This window comes from Choloepus didactylus, chromosome 2 (assembly GCF_015220235.1).
Source record: "Choloepus didactylus isolate mChoDid1 chromosome 2, mChoDid1.pri, whole genome shotgun sequence".
In the NCBI taxonomy this organism is placed as follows: domain Eukaryota; kingdom Metazoa; phylum Chordata; class Mammalia; order Pilosa; family Megalonychidae; genus Choloepus; species Choloepus didactylus.
Window position 1 is genome coordinate 13,807,447 of NC_051308.1, and position 7,867 is coordinate 13,815,313.

General features: G+C 44.8%; 1 long non-coding RNA gene across 1 annotated transcript; it reads left to right on the plus strand.

The window, feature by feature from the left end:
- Positions 1-3,865: 3,865 nt before the first annotated feature.
- Positions 3,866-7,397, plus strand: LOC119515185. The gene is made up of 4 exons (XR_005212986.1): positions 3,866-3,964; positions 4,964-5,114; positions 6,037-6,217; positions 6,717-7,397. It is a non-coding gene; the product is annotated as an uncharacterized LOC119515185 (long non-coding RNA).
- The last annotated feature ends 470 nt before the right edge of the window (positions 7,398-7,867 follow it).

Sequence of the window (7,867 nt, forward strand, 5' to 3'; positions counted from 1 at the left end):
ACTGAATCATGCTCTTATCTCAAAGGACAGATGAAGGACCTTGGTAAGGCCGATATAGAGTGTGAAAACATCTTTGGGAGGCACACATTGACAGAGAAAACCAAGCACTGCTCCCTTTATCCAGTGTATGGATGGATGAGTAGATAAATGGGACAAAAACTCAATGAAATTTGGGGTGGGATGGGGGAATGATTTGGGAGTTCTTTTTCACTTTTATTTTTTATTCTTATTCTGATTCTTTCTGGTATAAGGAAAATGTTCAAAAATTGTGATAAATGCACAATTATAAGATGGTACTGTGAACAGTTGGTTGTACACCATGGGTGAATGTGTGGTATGTGAATATATCTCAATAAAACTGAATTTAAAAAAAAATAAACAACAAGTGCTGGCACTTTCTTCTCTAACATGAGCACATGCTCCAGGTCCAGACATTTCCAAACCTACCAGCTGGGGTCCCCAGGGACTGAGATTCCCCATCCAGCCCCGGCTCCCTGGGTGGCTCAGCTGGCCTTCCCGGGCTGTGGGCCCACTGCGGATTAAAAGGTAAATGATATTATGGCCAGAATATGAGTTGGGAATCTGTTTCCTCCTCCCCCAGTTTCTAGTTCTGTGGTATCCACTTGCCAAGGCCGGCACCCATCATTTAGCAGGTTTATAAATAGCTCCAAGCATCCTGCCTGGCTCAGGTTGCTCCAGGATAAAAAGGGCACCGCAGAGATGAGACAAGGGAGGGTTTTTTAATTTCTTTATTTCCCCCCTTCAACCTTTTATTTTGAAATAATTTCAAACTTACAGGACAGTTGCAAATATAATTGAAAACCTATATAAGAGAACTCCAACATACCACCTCTCCTCCAGATACCCAGACCCACTAAATTTTAATGTCTTGCCACATTTGCTGTATCATTCTATCTATATATCCACGTTTATTTATCTGTATCTCTCTATCCATCTATCTATATCTTTCTACCTGTCATCCATCTATCATTTGTCTATCTGTTATTTTTCTAAACATCGTATTTCTTTCTCAGCAGTTGGTTTACATGAAATGAAATCATCAAACCAAATCCATTATCAAACCAGAGATTTTCAGATTAACTTCCTTTTGGAGTTAGATTTGGGATTTTATGATAACAGTGGCTCAGCCAACACGAAATAGAAAATTTCTAGGGGTTGGGGGAAGGTGTAAAGGATTGAGATGCTCAAAAGAATGTAAGACTTAGTTCCTGAAGAGGCTGATGACCCCAAGTATTTGAGAAGCTGAAGGACATTTCTTGACTTTCTGATTTGACCTGTTTTCCTCCTGAACAAGGGCAGAGGACAAACCCTCTCAAGATGCCTCCAGTGTGTGGTCAGATTCAGCACCTTCTCTCTGGCCAGTGACTGAAAGCCTAGATCAGCTTCTCCTGAGAAACAGGAGAGGAATGTATCTGGGGATTTGTTTGAGGAGTGGTCTGCAGAATTGATTCTGCGCAAAACGCCTTACTCGGCACCATTATACACAAACCCAGACAAGGACTTCCACTCCCAACTCTCAAAGCATAAGGACTATTGGTTTGGAATGTAAAACACATCACCTGAGCCTGAGTTCTAAGATGTGCAAGGTGCAAACCCATCTACTTAGTGCTCCGCATGACTGGGCTTGTGATCTAAACAGAATGTTGCTTGAAGTATTGACGTTAATCCACAAAACACCACTATGTTGGAGTTCCTGTCAATATTCATATTGACATTCACTCCGTCCCCCAAGCCATTTTATTCCCAGTTGATGGAGCACGCCCCCCTACCCCACGGGTGTCTAATCCTGAGCGCGGCCATGGAGCGCCACCTCCAACAGAAATTCAGCAGCACAGTCAGATTCCCGCAGGAGATTCTTGTTTGTGCTCAGCCAGTTCTGTGCTTCTGTAAGAGGGGGCCAGTGGGACCCAAACAGTGTGGAGAGGGGGCCGGGATTCCAATTTCTATTCTTGGTCCCCACAGAAGACAAGGTCCTCTGCAGCTGTGAAACATGTCCCCCTCCCACCTGGGAGCATTTGGAAGTGGGGCTGTGGTGAGGGCAAGCCTTGGGCGAAGGGTGGTAAATAAACGAATAAAATCTGGGGTTTGCTGTCCCCAGAGAACACTACTAAACCGATGAGACTGTTCAGGACCACTTCCCTCCTGAGGGTGTGTGTGCCCTGGAGGAAGAGCGGTGGTTTATAAATAAACACCTGACACGGTTTTCCTGCCGGCAGGTCAGACATCTGGAGAGTGCTAAGCAAAGCCTCCTGCTGGAGAGCAGGCAGTACAGGAGACAAAGGAAAGCAACCCGGGTGCATGGGGGCGGCTTTCGTCTCTAGAGCTCACTCTGACGCCATCTACCCCTCCTTGTCTACCCCGGTGACAATTCACAGCATGATTTCCACCTACTTCATGATCTGGGTCCCCAAACACACTTCACGGGTCCTTGAAAATACCTTCCCTGAGTCTGCCCTCCCCACTCCATCCCCAGCCCAGAATCCCAACAGAGCTCTGGTTTCTAATCAGAGCTCAGTAACCTGATCCCTTGGACTTGGCAGCAGCCACAGCGCCTGGTGCTGCCTCCCCACCTCCCCTCCCAGCCACCGCTTTGTTTGGGAGAGTGGGAAAGAATATTTGAGTCTCAACAGAGTCCCCCGTTTCAAGCTTTGTGGCCAAGGTTCTTGAGAGCTGAGTAAAAAGATTCGCCCTGGAGCGAGTCTCTAGACAATGACTAAAAGTGAACAGTGCACGCGGTTTGACTTTCTAAGTGACCATGACAGACCCAGACCATTTCCAGCCCTGAGGTCAGCTCCAGGATCCCTGCTGTCCCCAAAGCAACCCTCAGATAGGCTCAGGCATCCAGCTGGGGACAAGCTGTCCTGGGTCATGCAAGTCTGGGTGGCTGCTCTACAAGCTGAACTCTTCAAGGGCTGGGTCTCTTGTCTTTTACTCAATGCAACAAATATTTACTAAGCACAAAAGTGTCTTTACAGTAAAGCTAGTTGAGCTGAAGTTTCAGGGACCCTTGCTTGCACAGGTCCCTCTCAAGACCCTGGGAGGAACCCTAGCAATATTTTCACAAGGTCATGTGTACTAAAACTGACAAAAGTAAGATATTTTAGCAACAACTTCCCCTCCATCACACGTCCCTTCATATGATGTGAGGGAAGCTGCAGGTTGTTTTGGGGACCTGGCTAAGAGGATGAAGAGGCTTCTATACAGCATCTGTGAAAAAGTACCAGAGAGATGTGTCAGCCAGCTAATTGATACAAGATTATGTTATTTTCCTATACTTGTGACATGGATAGGCTTTCAAAAACTTAAAATTTCTTACAATTTCTCATTTTAAATCATTTATTTTGAGCCTTACTGTTTTGTTTTGTTTTTTTGTCATCAATATAGGAACATGCCTGAACCCACTGCAATTTGTTGAAAAAGTAAATCATCCACCACTTTGGCTTCAAATATTATTAGTAGCACATAACTTGTGAAGCATCTTACAATGATTGACAGAGCAGTCCACCCTGGTACCAACACGGAGAATGCTTTTCAACAGAAACTGTGTCTGAGACCCACTGAGTCCTCACTCGCCATCCTGGAGAACCCCCTCCCCGCCGCCAGGCTCCATTTCTGCAGCGCACCCTGTCCCCAGCACAATCCTCTATGTGAGCTCCACCAGAACCATCAGAGATCATTCCTACCACCAAAGGACACAGCTCACATTAGAATGTCACTGTCAATTAGGTGTCACTCCTCGACTGCCATCACAACTGCAGGAAGAGGAGCCACAAGCAGCCACAAGCATAACCACGCCACCACCAGCTGAGTGTACAAGCACGGGCATCCTTCTCGGGGGATGGCAACTGCAAAGAACATCACGAAGGCTGTGATGAAGTTCACGGGGAATGCAGTAGTCTGAGAGAAGCGTGTGTCATCTGGCATACAGACCCCCTCTGCCCAGGTGCTGTAACTACAAATGCCATCACATGGCTCCCAATATGGGCACAAGGAAGCACAGGGTTAGCAGAGGCTGGTTGAGCCTCATTTTTTTAGTTGTATTCTTTTCCTTAAAGAGGCCCTCCAAATTGTATAAGTGTCAGGCCCATAAATCCTGGATCTGCCCCTATTTGTGTGCCTACTATGTGCCAGGCGCTCTTCTAGGCATTGGGATAGAGCAGTGAGCGTCAGAGACAAAGTCCCAACCACAGAATCCCATGTCCAGTGCATGGCAAAGAACAGATGCTTAACCAACATTGAACAAAACCAAACTGCTTCTCAGCAAGGCCCAGGACGGACCCAGCCCTGCTCTCCAGGGCCCTGCATCGAGGCTGACCCAGACAGTACCCGAGGGTTACTGGACAGGCTTTCAGATGCACTCCCCAATCCCGTCAGACATGGTAGGAATCAACTCTGGGTGTGAACTCCTCTCCCTCTAAGGGTGGAAAGACAGGGAAGATGCTCTCTCCAGGCCTCAGCAATTAGTGACTAGGTTATATCCCACAACCCTACATCCCATGGCCCGAAATACTTCCATAAAGAAGATACCTGTTTTAAGTTCTTCTTCTTCTTTTTTTTTTTTTTTGCAAACACTGAACTTCAAAACCCAATAATCTCTGGATGAGCACATCAGTCTATTAATCTCTCATGTGCTAGAGTGAACTAGTACAATTAGCTCCCTTTTCTCTGTGATTGGAAGTTAAGATCAAATGGGGCGAATGGGTCACCACCTTGGAGTGCTGCTGATCAGCCAGGTAGCATGAAGAAGAGCCCGAAGGCCAGAGTGTGTGGGTGGAAAGAGGGCAGGGAAAAGGGTAGATTCAGAAAAGGGACAAGAGGGTCTCAGAGAGACTCTCTCATGCTTCCCAATTGCCCCTAAGTCTGGTCTGACCTTCATCTCCAGAGAGAAGGGGAGTGTTTCTCTCACCCCTCACATGACCACAGAGCTGTCACTTCTCATCAGGTCCTCCTTAGGGGTGCAGGAAGCCACCTGCACAGAACCTGCCACACACCTGGCAGACTGAAGGGCCACCTGTCACTCCATCTGCTCCAACCGCACCTGACGTCAGCACCAACACGCTCGCACACAGTGGATGCTGGTGTCACATGGCTGGGTGAGAATGCTTTTTAAGATAATTTTAAAAAATCACTGTAATGCAAGTAATATCATGGAAATAAATTACATTAGAAGAAAACACTCAAAGTCTCCCCATTTTGATACATTTCTTTCCATTATTTATTTCAGCAAATACAGATACCCACTTTAAAAACTAAAATTGAGAACATACTGATTTTATAGTTTAATATACTGCTTTTAATATTATATCACGATCATTTTCCCCCAAATCATTTAAAAATTTTTGAGTGTATAATTTAGTGATTGTACCATAGTCCATCTTATACCATGTACCATAACTTGTTAAACTGGGCTGTTTTCATTAAAAGTGCATTGCTTCCAATTTAGTGTTATTATAACAATCACTGTGATTAGCATCCTTGTATATACATCTTTGCTGCTTTGCTGATTATTTCCTTAAGATAAATTCCTGGAAGTAAAATTACAAAACAGACTTTCTTGCAGCTTTTGATTTTAATTTTCCAATTTGCTTTCCATAAAAGTTACACCAGTTTTCATGTTCTCCAGCAGCAACTCACCTACACTTCTTAGGACAGAGCTATGTGTTCAATTCTTAAATATTGGCCAACTTCGTAAGACTTAGTAAGCGGCATCTCACCATTGCTTAAATGCTCATTACTTAGATCATTAATAGTGCTGATTTTTTCATGTTTACTGACTGTATTTCTGATTTTATGTTCTATGTGCTAATACATATTGCTAATCTTAAATTATTTGTACACGTCCTTTGCTCAATTTTCTATTTGGGTCTTTTTAAATTCAATTTTATGATTTACTTAGGTATCGTTATTTATATTAGCTATTTACCTATCCTATCTATGGCAAGAATTTTTTCCAGTCGATTTTCTGAAAATAAATGCAGAGGTTTTGTTCCCTCACAATCAGCCCCTTTACCTTAGGCATGTGGTGGAAGGCGAGTCTCTCTGTCTCAATCGAGTAGATTTAATCCAGGATACCAATATCTCTCTCCAAATGTGACCTGAAGGAGAACAGGCCTGTGAAAGGCATTTTAAGTTTGCAAAAATCTTTCCACTAGCTGGAGCACAGAATCGATGCATCTAGTCCTTTCCAAGGGGGCAGGTATGTATGCACAGGACCCACCCCTACCTTCTCCACTCCATCCTTATCACAGCTGCCTCAAGATCTTACTAAAATGCTCCCCTGCTTAAGACCTTACAATGGCACCTTTGGGGTACAATCCAACCCCCTGGGCTGGACATAGAAAGCCTTTCCTGATCTTGCCCCTCTCTGCTTTCCACCTTCATCTCCCTCCAGCCCCATACTTGTCCTGAGCTGTGGCAACCCAAAGCCTGGGCACCTCCTAAAAGCCCAAAACAAACCTGCTTTAGCCAAGGACAAAGGTCAGGAAAGTAAACAATCTCCCAGGAGGGGGAGGAATGTAATTGCAGATATAAAAAACAGCATTGATTTTATCTTAGCCTTAAATACTAACCTGAGTAAAATATCAGGTCTTAGGCCCCTTTAATGATTATACTAGAAACCCAATGTCAGCATACTGTACTTAATGTCTTTGTTCTGAAATGATGTATTGCCTCGTGCATTTCTATTCCCTTCGCAGAGTATGAACGTCCAGCCGGCTGTCACTGGAGAACTTCTCCTGTTGTTGAGTCCTAATAAACCCATGTCCACTTCTGTGCCGGGTGTGTTTTTCAATCTAGCAGCTACACCCTCCCAGGCTCCATGTGAATTTGGTCTGGGCTTGAACACCATACTTGTCCTGCATTCCGGCAATACTGTGCTGCTTGCAATTCCTCAGTACAAGAAAGACCTTCTATCCTTGGCATATTTTCCTCTAAAACTCCTGCTCCATTTGCAAAGCTCACTCCAGGCAAGTTCCTCTCCACTGCACTCACACCACACCTGTCCTCTTTGCCCTCCCTGCCCTCATCACACAGGTTATAACTGTTTGTCTGTCTCTGCCAATAGTCTGTGACCTCCTCAATATTAAGGGCTGTGTCTTTTTCCTCTCTGTAATGCCCCCTGGACACATAAGAAGCACACAGTAAATATTTATGGAAGGAAGAGAAGGTGTGCCAGTTCAATGTGTTGTGTTCCCCAGAATGCCATTATCTTTGATGCAATCTTGTGTGGGCAGACATATAAGTGTCGTTTAGATTTTGGAACCCTTTAGGTGTTTCCATGGAGATGTATTTCAATCAACTGTGGACAAGACCTTTGGTTGGATAATTTCCATGGAGGTTGTGCCCCACGCTTTTCAGGGTGGATCTGAATTAAACTACTAGAGCACTATGTAAGTTCGGACAGAAAGAGCAGGCTTGCTACAGCCAAGAGGGATACTTTGAAGAATGCACAGGAGCTGAGAGAGAAACTGCAGTTTACAGAGACATTTTGGAGATGGCCTCTGAAAGCAGACATTTGTTCCAGAGAAGCTAAGAGAGGATAAACACCCCAAGAGCAACTAAGAGTGACATTTTTGAGGAACTACAGCCTAGAGAGGAATGTCCTGGGAGAAAGCCATTTTGAAACCAGAACTTTGGAGCAGACGCCAGCCACGTGCCTTCCCAGCTAACAGAGGTTTTCTGGACACCATTGGCCATCCTCCAGTGAAGGTACCCGATTGCTGATGTGTTACCTTGGACACTTTATGGCCTTAAGACTGTAATTGTGTAACCAAATAAACCCCTTTTATAAAAGCCAATACATCTCTGGTATTTTGCATTCCGGCAGCATTAGCAAACTAGAACAGAG